The sequence below is a fragment of the Anomaloglossus baeobatrachus genome, chromosome 12, assembly GCF_048569485.1.
Source record: "Anomaloglossus baeobatrachus isolate aAnoBae1 chromosome 12, aAnoBae1.hap1, whole genome shotgun sequence".
Taxonomy (NCBI): Eukaryota; Metazoa; Chordata; class Amphibia; order Anura; family Aromobatidae; genus Anomaloglossus; species Anomaloglossus baeobatrachus.
In genome coordinates, this window is record NC_134364.1 from 102,001,976 (window position 1) to 102,018,019 (window position 16,044).

The following is a 16,044-nucleotide window of genomic DNA, read 5'->3' on the forward strand; positions in this document are numbered from 1 at the left end:
GGCGCACTACAGCACCCAGGTATATATCCGGCGTATAAGACGACCCCCCACTGTAGCCATTATTTTAAGGGGGTAAAAAGTCGTCTTATACGCCAGTATATACGGTATATATATATATATATATATATATATATATATATATATATATATATATATATATATATATATATATATATACACGACCCACATCTGTGATAAGATCATGGGATCAATTAGTATGATAAAAAAAAAAGCAACATTAAGTCACCGTACATAAAGTTTTCTTTGGTAACGGACTGATATTTAAAGTTAGAAGACGATCTAAGATTGTGTTAAAATGACTTACTTTTCCACCATAATGTCTTATAAAAATCAAAAACAAGAAAAGCTGCTAACATTTCGAATTAACAAAAATCCCAAGAGTGATGTTAACGAGCCAATATAGACTATGTTTTTCAAGAATTGAAGTGTAGCCAGCGATTAAGCAAGAATCATTTGCCAAGAAGTATGACCATACATTTTGAGATGAAAATCCTCTTCCTATTCAAAGATTGAAAACATAATTTGGAGAATATTTTTAAGTTTTTGGTTTGGATAATGGAGTCTAAATCTTGCGCTATCTGCAGGATCAGTTGCTATCATGTCATTTGACTTTTTAATTTGAAATGAAGTTTAGGCTTGGAGAAATAGTTGGACCTGAATAGATGCGATTTGGTGACATTTAGAATAGTAGATGCTGGCACCATGAACTTGGATGTAAAATTCTAAAAGGAGTAGATTAAACTACTATACCGAAACAAGGTTGTTGTCTTTGGATGAAATATATTTGCTAGAAAGGTCTTCCATCGTTTAGCTTACATAATTTTCCATGACTAAAACCGCAGTCAAACAGCTGGATTCTGGCACCAAGACTTTTGCTCTTCATCATTGTCATAATTGTGGCAACCAAGCTTTTCCAAACTGCTAAAATCAATGGTCCATGTGTTGTATGGAAATTCTGTGCCCTCCAGAGGCAAAGACAAAAGAAAATTGTAGTCTAGTTTCTGCTCTGAAATTTCGCCTCCATGTTTCCCCCACAATGAATGTCTATTTTCGAAGCCAATAAAATAGATGGGTAGCCAGAATTCCCAAATGTCTTAATGACGGCATTGCGAAGATTAAAACGTCAAAATTCTATGGAACTGACAGAGATGACCAGATGCAGCACTAGTGCCAGCCTGATAGACATTGGAGCCACTGAGGGTTTGTTCAACTACCACTATAGTCAAACTGCCTATTACAAAGAACTGCTTAAGACTTCTTGTCCTAGAAATTGTGGTTTCCCAATAATTAAACATTTTTCTTCTTTAAACAATGTTTTTAGAAGCCTTACAACCTCTTATCCAAGATTACGATACGCTTCTCTGACATTCTTTTACGTTGAAAATCTTTTTTTTTTTTTTTTTTTGCTTCAGTATAGATGCCAAACCTCCTTAACCCACTTTGAGCTGAGAAATGTAGAGTTACAGATCACTACGGACAAAAGTTGGCACTAATAATTCTTGCACCAATTTAGAAGATCTGTGCATGTTCCTTCATTGTCTTGAAGAGGTTCTTCAAAAAGAATGGACGTTACGGTGGAGCTAAAGATTTGGGCACGTTGATACCCTAATAACCTGGAGAATAACATCGCATGAAGTCTTAATGCCTTCAAACATCCCGAAATGTGACTGCTTCCCAGCACCTACACCGACAATAGGAAAAAAGTTCTGCCTTCAATGTGAATGGCTGCCAAGAAATATTGTGGGTGGACTACACACAGACGATAGAAAGTGTCAACTGTGATTGAAGCTTCATACCTGCCCATCTAAACCCCTTTAGATACGTTGGTCAAACATAACCAGCCTCATCTAAGCAGTGACATTCATGTAGTGGTCTTCCTCTGAAAGCCTTAGGGTTGCACCTTTTTGAAGGTGGAGATAAATGTGACCTTGGATTTCAAAAGTAATACATTTCAAGAAGAGAAAGAAGACTAACAACAAAATTAAATGAGAAGCTCTTTTTGCAAATTCCATGAGTAGTCTACATCAACAATGCAGATGTATTTTTTCCCTTTTGACAAGATGTTACAATCTTGTATGGATAGAAATATGAATTTTTAACTGCATTCAAAGTTTTTTTTTTTTTTTTTAATGACTGCGTAAAAAATTCTTATTAGAAAAAAAAACCCCATTTTAAAATATCCAAGTGTATCTACGGGATGCAGCTAGGAGCTAATGCAGCTTGTCCAAGTCTCCTATCTGTACTCTTGACAAGATTTACTAGTGTTATATTTAAGGGAATATTACACTGCAATAAAAGCAAAAACAAATTGCTGTTTTTTTGTATCAAATGATTGCATGGTCAAGTCTAAAAGTTATCCGTAAAATTTTGGTTTATTTGGTAGAATGGGAAAAAAAATGAAAGTAATACATTGGTTTTCTTAAAGGGGTGGTCCACTACTTGGCATTAGTGGCTACATCACTTCTTGAATGTTCTCAGTGAGAGGAACAAAATTATAATCTTGTGATACCTTTTAATGGCTAACTAAAATAAAGTGATGTTGGCTAACACTACCAAAACCTTTTCACTTGTGGCTACATCAATGTAATCCTCATAGAGAAGGCTTTTGTCGAATACCTTGTGTAGTAAATTCTGACTGAGCGGTGCTATTGAAGTCTGCTCATCTCCATTACGTGAACCCTGAGGGCACGTCAACTTCCAGTTGATCTGACATCAGACATGGGCTGTGGGTGGAGTTCCACCACTCGTCACAGCCCAGCATCTTGTGTGCGCTCTCCTTTACTGCAGAGTGTCGCAAGCAGGAGCAACGCTGGGCTGTAACATGGTGAAAGCCCGCCCACAGCGCAGTCACAGACTGGGGCCCACCCCAGTGATGTTGCGTCAACTGGCAGTTGACGTGACATCACCGGATCTCAGAGGTCACATAATGGGGATGAGCGGAACTCAATAGCGCCAATCAGTCAGAATTTACTACACAAGGTATTTGAGAAAGGCTTTCTCTATGAAATTTACATTAATGTTGCCACTAATGCTGAGTAGTGGACCATCCCTTTTAACTATAATAATCCACAAAATAAAAAATCAAATTATGCATCACCAGTGAATACTAAAAAAAAGCCCAACACAAAACATGGGTTTAGTCCTACGACTCTCTATATGTTCCATCAGTGAAACCATGGGCATGGGTTCAACTAGCAAGTCCTACCGTCAACCATACTATTACTCTAAAGTCCCACATATAGATTAATGTCAACGAAACCAGTTAATATCGATAGCTTCAGACAATCTAATATGTATAGTGAGGAGATAAAAACAAAAACTGACATCTGATTTTGGGCTGCTGCTCCACTTAAGTTAGCGTAGATATCAGACCACGACTCTAGTGGAGCACACACGATCACTTGGCTGGAAGAGTCGGGCGAGAGAGCGACCACCCAATTGTGCGGCCAGTAGTTATTGCATCCCGACTCTAAAGGCCCCGTCACACACAACGATATCGTTGCTGCATCACCGTTTTCGTGACATAGCAGCGATCTCGTTGTGTGTGACACCTACCAGCGATCAGGCCCCTGCTGTGAGATCGCTAGTCGTTGCTGAATGGTTGGGACCATTTTCTTCAAAGGCGATGTCCTGCTGGGCAGGATGCATCGCTGTGTTTGAAGCCTACCAACGACCACCTAACACAGTCCCAACGCCCGCCGAGATTGTTATATAGGTCGCTGATCATTACTGCGTCGTTGGTAAGATCTGACCGTGTGACATCTCACCAGCGACCTCCCAGCGACTTAACAGCGATCATTATCAGGTCACATCATTTTCGGGATCGCTGGTAAGTCGTTAAATGTGACGGGGGCTTCACATACACAGGAGCGCTCACTAATGCCAAGCACTTCTGTCTTTATGACGTTTTGGGAAGCTATTTATCTCAAGGAGAACAATGCATCATTGAAAAAAAACTGATGAATCACTGATGCAATACAAAAAGTACAGTGATGTGAAAGTGTTTGTTCCTTTCCTGATTTCTTATTGTTTTGCATGTTTGTCACACTTAAGGCCACGTCTCACTAAGCAACATCGCTGCTGAGGCACGACTTTTGTGACGTAACAGCGATGTTGCTAGCGATGTTGCTGTGTGTGACATCCAGCAACAACCTGGCCCCTGCTGTGAGGTCGCTGGTTGTTGCTGAATGTCCTGGACCATTTTTTAGTTGTTGCTCTCCCGCTGTGAAGCACAGTGTGTGCGACCGCGACAGAGCAACAACTAAATGTGCAGTGAGCAGGAGCCGGCTTCTGCGGACGCTAGTAACCAATGTAAATATCGGGTAACCAAGAAGCCCTTTCCTTGGTTACCCTATATTTACATTCGTTACCAGCGTCTGCCGCTCTCACGCGGTCAGTGCCGGCTCCCTGCACACGCAGCCAGACTACACATCGGGTAATTAACCTGATGTGTACTCTGGCTAGGAGTGCAGGGAGCCAGCGCTAAGTGTTGTGCGCTGGTAACTAAGGTAAATATCGGGTTGGTTATCCGATATTTACCTTAGTTACCAAGCGCAGCATCGCTTCCACGCGACGCTGGGGGCTGGTTGTTGGTGAGATCTGCCTGTTTCACAGCTCACCAGTAACCCATGTAGCGACGCTCCAGCGATCCCTGCCAGGTCAGGTTGCTGGTGGGATCGCTGGAGCGTCGCTTAGGCGGGCTTTGCACACTACGACATCGCAAGCCGATGCTGCGATGCCGAGCGCGATAGTCCCCGCCCCCGTGGCAACTGAGATATCCTTGTGATAGCTGCAGTAGCGAACATTATCGCTACGGCAGGTTCACATGGACTCACCTGTCCTGCGACCGTCGCTCTGGCCGGCGACCCGCCTCCTTATTAAGGGGGCGGGTGGTATGGCGTCACTGCGACGTCACACGGCAGGCGGCCAATAGGAGCGGAGGGGCGGAGATGAGCGGGATGTAAACATCCCGCCCACTCCTTCGTTCCGCATATCCTACGGAAGCCGCAGTGACGCTGGTAGATGTTCCTCGCTCCTGCGGTTTCACACACGGCGATGTATGCTGCCGCAGGAACGAGGAACAACATCGGACCGTCGCGTCAGCATAATCATGGATTACGCCGACGCTACACCGATGATACGATTACGACGCTTTTGCGCTCGTTAATCGTATCATCGAGCCTTTACACACTACGATGTCGCATGCGATGCCGGAAGTACGTCATTTTCAATTCGACCCCACCGACATCGCACCTGCGATGTCGTAGTGTGCAAAGCCCGCCTTAGTGTGACTGTACCTTTTAAATGTTTCAGATCACCAAACAAATGTAACTATTAGACAAAGATAACACTAGTAACACAAAATGCAGTTTATAAATAAAGGTCTTTATTATTAAGGTAAAAAGAAATCCAAACCTACAGTGTCCTGTATGAAAAAGTGAACGCCCCCTAAACCTAAAAACTGGTTGGGCCACCCTTAGCAGCAACAACTGCAATCATGCGTTTGCAATAAGTCTTTTACAACGCTCTTGATTAATTTTGGCGCACTTAGCTTTTCAGAATTTTTGTAATTCAGCCACATTGGAGGGTTTACAAGCATGAACCACCTTTTTAAGGTCACACCACAGCATCTCTACCAGACTAAGGTCAGGCTTTGACTAGGCATAAAGTCTTAATTTTGTTTTTCTTAAGCCATTCAGAGATGGACTTGCTGGTGTGTTTCGGGTCATTGTCCTGGTACATAACCCAAGTGTGCGTCATCTTGAGGTCATGGACAGATGGCCTGACAAACTCCTTCAGGATTTTTTGCTAGCAGATTTCATGACTCCATTTACCGCAGCAAGTTTTCCAGGTCCTGAAGCTGCAAAACGGACCCAGACATCACAATACCACCACCATATTTTACCGTTGGTATGATGTTTCTTTTCTGAAAAGCTGTTACGTCTACGCCAGATGCAATGGAACATAGACCTTCCAAATCGTTCAACTTGTCAGTCCAGAGTCCAAAAGTCTTGGAGATAATCAAGATGTTTTCTGGCAAAACTGAGACAAGTCTTTTTCTTTTTTCATCTGGGAACTCTGCCATGCAGGCCATTTTTGCTTAGTCTCTTTCTTATGGTGGAGTCATGAACACCGACCTTAACTGACGCAAATGAGGCCTGCAGTTCTTTGATGTTGTGGGGTCTTTTGTGACCTCTGAGTTGTCACTGCATTCTTGGAGTAATTTTGGTTGGCCAACCACTCCTGGAAAGGTTCACCACTGTTCCATGTTTTTGTCAGATATGGATAATGTCATGGGTGACGTGGTTATGTGGTTTCTGGCCCTAGAAGGTCACAGCGTTTGGCTGTGCACAATGGTCCCTGACATTCCATTGTTCCTGTTGTCGGTATTCATTGGTATAGGTAGCTTTCCTGCTGGATTTATCTCTCCCCTTTTGAACCCAGCAGAAGCTCGCTGTTACGGCTGTACGCTTGAGGCGTCTTCCCTTTCGGATCAGGGTGCCCCTGTCTCTCCACTCCCTGAGACCCATTCTGTTTGTGCAGCTTTTCCTTGGCGGTGTTCGCAGCAGTTGGTCCAATCCTCCGCTGTGTTGCTGGTGGCTGTTCAGCTGACGGAATATTAGTGTGGAAATCGGGTAACTGTGCATGCGCATGATGTGGTATCCTCTGGCCATTAAACTTCAGCATCACGGGATTGGCCAGTGGACGTCAGCTACTCTCATGATACGGCATCCCTGGATTGGCCGCTGGACGACTCCTACGCTGATTGGGGGTGAATGGTGACTGGGCGGTGCTTAGGTTATATTGGGATGCTGGTCGGTGCTCAGTCTTTAATTCCCTTTGCGCCGAGAGGTTGTTAGGCAGGTCTCTTGAATTTTGCATTTAATAGCATTGTGGCGTTAGAGTTTGGCAGGCAGGTCTCACCACCTCTTATTGATTCGCTACTGAGTAATGTTAAGCGGGTAACCATGCTGGTTAAGTGTGGTTAGTTTCCGCTGTTTCCCACATACTGGCAGCGATAGCATTGGGGTTGCCACGACTATCTATTAGGCTGCTTCTCCTCTACTGTGCAGCAGCGCTGGTTAAGCGTACTGCTACACTGCACTTTGTTTATGGCAGGTGACACTGTGCAGATTTGCATATAGTGGCTCTGCTGCATTTGCTTTGCTGTTTGCTCGTGTTGGTGTGTGAATAATACTGACCTTTTGCGCCTTATTTTGAATCTAAATATTCTGTAGTCTGTAGTTGTCTGTTCAGCTCTCTGGGCTCTTAGTGGACCCTGGGTTGCGCTTAGGATTGTATGTACTATCCTCGTAAGCCGCCAAACCCATAACACTCGCCTTCCACCCAGCTACTTATCATCCACATTAACTTAGTGCTTAAATATCCCTTCCTTCTTTGGACTGGTGCTGGTGATCTTTTTCAGTTCATTCAAACCTTTGTTACAAGCAGGTGGCTGTGTGGTGTCATTGCTGATAACTCAGGTAGATGTTCGGTAAAGTTAGCTGTAGACAAGTAGTTAATGCATTTTCCCCGTGTGTCCTCCTTGTGTCATCTATAGTGTTTAGTGGGATTGACAAAGATCTCATCCCATCCTTTCCCTATTTGGGGCCAACAGTATTGATACCTAGGGTCAGGTATCTGGCTTAGCGCATAGGTATGAAACCAATCTAAGGTTGTCATGACCCCAGGGACCAGCAGTAGGTTTGGTCAGGAGTCACCATCTTCCCCTTCCCTAGACAAAGAGTTTCTCTTCCCTTTTTGCTTTGTACTTCCCCATATCTAGCATGACCGATAATAACTCTGTGGTTCACTGGAGGGTCAAAGATTTAGAAATGGCTTTATAAACTTTTCCTGACTGATCTCAGTAACTTTTTCTCATTTGTGCCTGAATTTCTTTAGATTATGGCATGATGTCTTGCTTTTGAGGATCTTTTGGTCTACTTCACTTTGTCAGGCAGGTCCTATTTAAGTGATTTTTTTTTTAATCGAGGGCAGGTGTGGCAGCAATCAGGTCTGGGTGTGGCTAGGGTAATTGAACTCTGCTTCCCAAAGATGGGATAAATTACGGTTAATTTTATGTTTTAAGGGTGGGCAATCCCTTTCACACAGGGCCTTGTAGGGTTGTATCTCTATTTCCCTTAATAATAAAAGACCTTCAATTATAGACTGCATTTTGTGTTTACTTGTGTTATCTTTGTCTAATATTTACATTTTGTTTGGTGATCTGAAAACATTTTAAGTGAGCTAAACGTGCAAAATAATAAATCTTGAAGGGGACATAGTTTTCACACCCCTGTAAATCGTCCATGTTTTATACATAACCCCACAGACTTCGGAAGCAGAGTCTGTGGGAGAAAACGGTTGACACTCGAACCAAAGTCAGATTAAAAAATAAAAAATAAAAATTCTCGTCTGTGGATGGGAAAAAAAACTTATGAATGAGGCTTAAGGGTGCTCAAAAACCTTGGATCACTTTGTGAATTAAGGCATAGGGGCACATATTTTTCATGATCAAAATCCAACAAGCTGGATGGGATAGTTGACCTCTCGTCATTCACTTTGCGAAAGATCGCCCATTCTGGACGAATTGGCAGGTTGTTCCATCTCAATTTTATTGCTTGTGCGCAGGATATGACAAAGGCATGCAGGTCCCAACCGCTAGATCCCTGATCTACCTTCAGAACAGATTACTGTTGGGCACGGCTTGGAAAAGAAGATGCAGCTCAGACGCTGCTTTCTTTAATGTGAAAGTGCTGACATTTTCCAAAATTTCTCCTTTACGATGAGAATTGGTGTGGTTTAGGAAACTTGCTGGCCAACAGTTATATTACACTGGTCTACAAAAAAAAAATCTGGCATGGACTTTAAGAACAGTTTTAGACTAATCTAAGGGTGCTGAATTCAAATCTGATCTTATTTCTCTATCACATCACGTTTTAGCGCTATAGGTATATATATATCCCATTTTCATGAATTCCATGAAATACGGTTCACGAAGGTAAATTTTGTTTTAATTTAGTCTCCCAATAAATGTGAGAATATCTTTTGCTTTCTTTGAACATGCATAATTCCCATTTGTTATAACAAAGTAAACAAACCGTTTTCAACGTACACAACAGTCATGTGCAGGTACTGTTTTATTGAAATTTTCAATGAATTTTGATATTTATTGTTTTTATCCTGCTGTTTTTTTCTGTTTTTTTTTTTGTTTGTGAATCAATACCTAAGGTCTTGGGGGGGGGGGGGGCAGAAATTCAATGAACAACTCAGGTAGCTAAGAACTTTTATCTTGTATTTCTCTGCAGGATGTTTTGCTGATCTAACAATGGCCTCTACATCTCGCAGAACACAATGCTCAAATGATCCAAATATTTTTTGTTACATCTGTGGAAACTTTACTGTGAAGACTGAGGCGCAACATTACTGACTTTAAAAGGGTGTATTTTGCGTACTTCAAAGTAAGACTTGGAGACCAAGACAAGCATTGGGCTCCTCACAAAGTGTGCAAAACCTGTATTGAGAGCTTGAGATCATGGTCTCAAGGAAAGAATGCTAAACTTCAGTTTGGTGTTCCTATGGTTTGGAGGAGAGAACCAAGCAATCATTTAGAAGACTGCTATTTCTGCCATGTCGATGTAAAAGGTTTCAATAAGAAAAACAAGCAATATTTGCAATACCCGAGTATCCCTTCAGCTATTCGATCAGTTGCCCATAGTGAAGACATACCTGTATATACTGCGCTTCCAGAAAACATTGACACAGATCTCTCCTCACATTGTTATACTGATGAAGAAGACAGTCCAAATATTTGTCAGCCATGTGATGAAGATTGTGACAAACCAATTCTGTTTACTCAGTCTGCTTTGAATGATCTGGTTAGAGATCTTTATCTACCAAAAGAGTCTGCTGAACTATGGGCTTCAAGACTACAAGAGAATCGAATGTTGAAACCCGGAACAAGTGTCTCATTTTATAACAGGGAAGCAGAACTGCATAAGTACTTCCATTCAGATAGCCAGCTTGTCTATTGTACTGATGTTGAAGGGCTACTTCTCTTTATGGGATTTGCAGCATATGATTCAAGGGATTGGAGGCTTTTTATTGATAATTCCAAAAGAAGTTTAAAATGTGATCTGTTACACAATGGAAATAAGTATGGCTCTGTACCAATAGGTCATTCTGTAAAACTTAAAGAAGAATATAAAAACATCAAGATTGTTCTAGAGAGGTTACAATATAATATTCATGGGTGGTTAATTTGGGTTGATTTGAAAATGGTTAACTTTCTTTTGGGTCTGCAAGGAGGGTACACAAAACACCCTTGTTTTCTGTGCTACTGGGACAGTAGAGCTACAGCAGAGCATTGGGTGAAAACTGAATGGCCTCAGCGACAGAGTTTGGCATCTGGCGAGAAGAATGTCATCCATGATCCTCTAGTGGATAGGAAGAACATGGTCTTTCCTCCCTTCCACATAAAACTTGGATTGATGAAGCAGTTTGTCAAAGCTCTCAATCACAGTGGAGAATGCTTTAACTATATATGTTAAACTTTTCCTGGTCTTGGTGAAGAGAAGAAAAAGGCTGGAATATTTAAAGAACCTCAAATAAGAACACTTATGAGAGACCCAAATTTTATCACATCAATGAATGAGACAGAAGAAAGCTTGGAATGCATTTTGTAATGTGGTGCAGAATTTTCTAGGGAATAAGAAAGCAGACAACTATGAAGAGATTGTTGAAGGGCTACTAATGATTCTGCAAAATCTTGGATGTAGAATGAGTATCAAGATTCACTATTTACACAGCCATTTGGACTTTTTTCCAGAGAACCTTGGAGATGTGAGCGAGGAACAAGGGGAGCGTTTTCATCAGGACATTAAAACAATGGAAGAACGGTATCAAGGCCGGTGGGACTCACATATGATGGCTGACTATTGCTGGTGCTTGATGAGAGACAACCCAGAAGCTGTACATCACAGATCAGCCAAGAAAAGAAAGTTCAAACAACTGCCATTTGCCATTCGTCTATGTGCCATATATATGTATGTATATGTGTGTTTTTATATTTTGTAGTTTAATTCTGTAAGTATATTTGATTTGCTGTACATAGACTTTGTAATCTTTTTTTATTCCTTTATTAAAAATATACAAAATGTAGTACCTAAAATCATGTGTTTTTATCATAACAATCCATATGAGTAATTTTCATCAAAAATTGAAAATATCTCGAAATCCTGATGATAGCCAAAAACGGATATTCATATTCGTAATCAGCAGTCAAAATTGACTTAAAATATGTTATAAAACTTTTTACCAGAAAAATTGTGTTGACCAGTGTAATCTTTTTGTCTTTTGAAAAATTCTTTAAGGGATGAGAAATTTTAGAAAGATCCTCTGAAAATTGTGTGGTGGTCAGAATGTACGGCATTTACTTGTTTAGGACCATTAATATATCCACCCGATTCCTTGACAAACTGTCGGCATTTGCAAACTTTCTCTTTAGAACTTTCCTAATCGCCTTAATTTACAAATTGTTTTGATGTGTTTACAGTTCCTATAGGTCACCATGGTAACAGACTACAAACAAATCCTATGTAGTCTGATCTGATGACCATACGCAGTGGCTCTCTGTTGTGTCTCAGAAAGGGGATCCAGAGAATGTGACCTCTCCCCCACACACAGACTTCCTCTATGACCTCCATAGTGTAATGCCTAATTTCTCCTGGTGGGGCGCTGCAATGACATACTTGCTGCTAGGTTTTTCCCACACATTGTCCAAGATGGACAATCCCTTAAAACAGCACCTACGTATGTCATTGTTTTACCTGGTGCAAATGCTGCCGTTCTTCTGAATCTAACCGTTTTTCTTTTTTCCTGTCCCTCTCCTTGAAATATGACCCCTTTTTCCATATATGTAAATCTAGCCTGTTTAGTTAAGTGGGCGTCTTCTTTAGAACCACACCTACTTGGCTAACAAGACGATTAATTTTGGAAAAAAAAAATAGACTGCCACATCCCTGGAACACAAAGGCGCAGGAACAAGTGAAAAACATCACCGGATTCGGGAGAACAGTGGCATTTACGCCAGGTGAAAAGAAATACACATTCCTGGAAAGTGAGGATTCCTCTATAGATTAAAGGAATTTGTGATAATAAATGCTTTTTTTTACAAAAAGGAGCAATTCAGATATTTCTGATACTATACTTAGATTGGGACCTATGTGGCATGAAATGTGGATTAATTTTTGGAGTTAGAATTTTGTTTGATCGCCAGGGATCCATCTGCTAGAACTCTGCTGATAACCGGTCAACTAAATGCACGGGAAATCACATAGTAAATCTATATTCGCACATCTGTGTGCTGTGGACCATCCATGGGTCTCCTGATCTAAACCCTAAGCTGTTGGGTTAAGGAAGGGTTCCCCAACTCCAGTCCTCGAGGGCCGCCAACAGTGCATGTTTTCAGGATTTCCTTAGCATTGCATGGGTGTTGGAATCATCAACTGTGCAGGTGATTAAATTATCACATGTGCAATACTAAGGAAATCCTGAAAACATGCACTGTTGGCGGCCCTTGAGGACTGGAATTGGGGACCCATGGGTTAAGGTCAGGAGACCCACAGACTTTTCGTAACCTACGAATGTGTGAATGGAGCCTTATCATGTATTATTACGCTGTTCTCAAGCCATATTTTTTCAGAAACGAAAAGAATTGAACTTGACTAATTTTGCGGTTCTGAAAATATGATACATAAATGCAATGACTTACGACACCTTTCATGCAGGCTTATAGAAAAATTACGTCTTTATTATTTCATCGTCATTATTGCATTGATCGTAGCTAGTCTATTACATCATCTACTCAGTCTATAGAGCCTTCAGTGTTCTATCATATTTTGATGACCAATTAAAAAAATCCAACTTTGCTCCAATGTCGTAATACTAATTTCAGTTGCATCACCTACTTTTATAAGTGCTCTCTGTGTGTAAGGTATATAGTTGTAGGATTTCTTAGCATATTGACTTGTTTCTGTGGGGTTTTTTTTCTGAAATGCCTCATTCTTGCATTAACAAAGCCTATAGTTTTTGCTACATATGAGGAGTAGTCACTTTTCCGTCGGGAAAGCAAAATTTGAGAATCATGATACGGAAAGTCTACAACCTGTATTTTGGCAGCAGAATAGGAGATCCGGACTAGTGTTGGGCTCAGTAGATATGATTCACATCTTACTCGGTGGTTACTTGGAAGAGGCAATCTGTACTTTTTGCCGTTCCGATGATTTGGAGAGAGCCAACCAATCACACTACTAATTGGTATTTTGGCATGGTGACGCCCATTAGCACTGGATTTTCAAACAAGACGTGAACTTTAGTGTCCATCTGTACGTCCAGTACCACGTTCAGCAGAACTGTCGGCACCAAAAGTTACAGAAACGTTTTTTTAGTCGAGTCTAGTTTGGAGGAAGAAGAAGGCTATTGGTGTCATGAAGCATCTTCCACTGAAGACCCAGACTTTGTGTCGGCAATGTCAACTGAACCTCACCTTATAATACTAGGTGAACGGAACCATCTTCTAAGAGATTTGGATGTGCCCAGGAGTATGGCTGAGCTCTTAGGTTCCAGGCTATAGCCATGGACTCTCATAGTGGGCGAAGTTCAGATTTCTTAGTTCCGCAACCGTGATAAAGATCTCGTCCAATACTTCTTCATGGATGGCGATCTTGTGGCATGCAACATCAATGGTGAAGCTCTAAAGAGAAGTCATAATGGAGGCTTTTTCATCAATTTGGCCAAGCCAAGCCTTAAACCATTATGGCCATGCACTACCTTCAATTCCAGTTGGTTTCTCCATCCACGTGAAGCAACTGTTGGGGGGCCTGAACTACGACCAACATTTGTAGCAACTCTGTGGTGACTTGAAAGGTGGTTGTTCTCTTACTTGGCCTCCAGAGTGGATATACAACATACTTATGGTTTCTGTGAATGGGATACTTGGGGACAAGAGAATATCACTACTGGCCTCTCCGACATTCACTTCCGCTAGGGAGTAACAATGTCCGGCATCCAGCACTTGTTAACCCACAGAAGATTTGTTACCTCCATTGCATATCAAGTTGGGCCCAATGAAGAACTTAATAATGGCAATGGATAAAATGCAAAAGCCTTCAAGTATCTCGAGGATGAGTGAAGCGAAGATGAAGGAAACAGCCTCGGATTTATAAGTGTCAAGATGAGGAGCTCCTTTGTTGTAGAGCAAGGAAAATTCTGCATATGGGGAACAGTCCCCAACTCAAAAATTCAATTGTCACATTTCAATTCAGGAGGCCAAAATGATTAAGAAATGGCTCCTCTCATAACGGATTGTGACACCTTTTGAAAATATCCAGAGTAGCGCGAAAACCTGTTTGTTAGTAGCCACTTTAATCTCTGACTTAGGATTTCACATGCCGAAGTCCATGAAATACAGAATGTAGACGTTATAGGTAATTTTCATGGTATTGGCGCCCAATGGATGTGTGTAGGCGGTGTGCGTTATTATGGAACATTGAAGGTGAAGCTGCAGTACCGGACACGGCCACTGGGCGGCACTGTGGTAGAAGGCAGCTGTGTTCTGACCCCTCATCTCGGAAAGTTTTCATTTTTGTGCTTCCGTTATTTGTTTTGTTTTTTCTTAAAGGGAATGAATCGCTTTTTTTATTTTTGTATTAAAATAGTGATTATGAAATAAAGTATTTTTAATAGAAAATGAAAATTGGTGCTTATCTAGTTTTTATTTAATTCTAATTTTACTGGAGGCACTGGGGGCGGCCATGCTGGATTTGCTCTGTGTGTAACGACAGTTACTCCTTTATGGCAGCCCCTGTGCATAGAGAACAGTGGTCGGGATCCGACCCCATCAGTAACGTTACAGTGGGCGTCTGCTGTGACCTGGACGCGCCCCCTGGACTGTCCAGGTCACAGCAGAGGAAGGAGATCGGCGCCATCATTGTTGAGCTCACAGCGTATGCTGTTTGCTCCACTTTACCCCTGTCAACCGCCGAGATGTGTGAGTATGGGCCGCCCCCCACCCGCTACCGTCTCCAATGACACCCCCTTCCTCCGCTCTCCTCTGCCCCCGCTACTGCTGCCGCCCCTCCCCCCGCCGTTACCCTCACCGATGTCACCCCTCCCTCCGCTACTGCTGCCGCTCCTCCCCCCCGCCGTTACTGTCTCTGACACCACCTCCCTCCGCTCTACCCAGCTCCCGCTCTGCCCACCGCCGCTGCTGTTTGTGTGTTTGTGTGTCACTGCATGTGAGTACTGCACGGCTGTGTATCTAATCCTATCCTGTGTGATACTGTCTGCACGGCTGTGTATCTAATCCTCTCCTGTGTGATACTGTCTGCTGAGCTGTGTATCTAATCCTCTCCTGTGTGATACTGTCTGCTGAGCCATGTATCTAATCCTATACTGTGTGATACTGTCTGCAGGGCTGTGTATCTAATCTTATCCTGTGTGATACTGACTGCACGGCTGTGTATCTAATCCTCTCCTGTGTGATACTGTCTGCTGAGCTGTATATCTAATCCTCTCCTGTGATACTGTCTGCTGAGCTGTGTATCTAATCCTCTCCTGTGTGATACTGCCTGCTGAGCCATGTATCTAATCCTATACTGTGTGATACTGTCTGCAGGGCTGTGTATCTAATCTTATCCTGTGTGATACTGACTGCACGGCTGTGTATCTAATCCTATCCTGTGTGATACTGTCTGCACGGCTGTGTATCTAATCCTCTCCTGTGTGATACTGTCTGCTGAGCTGTGTATCTAATCCTCTCCTGTGATACTGTCTGCTGAGCCATGTATCTAATCCTATACTGTGTGATACTGTCTGCAGGGCTGTGTATCTAATCTTATCCTGTGTGATACTGACTGCACGGCTGTGTATCTAATCCTCTCCTGTGTGATACTGTCTGCTGAGCTGTATATCTAATCCTATCCTGTGTGATACTGTCTGCTGAGCTGTGTATCTAATCCTATC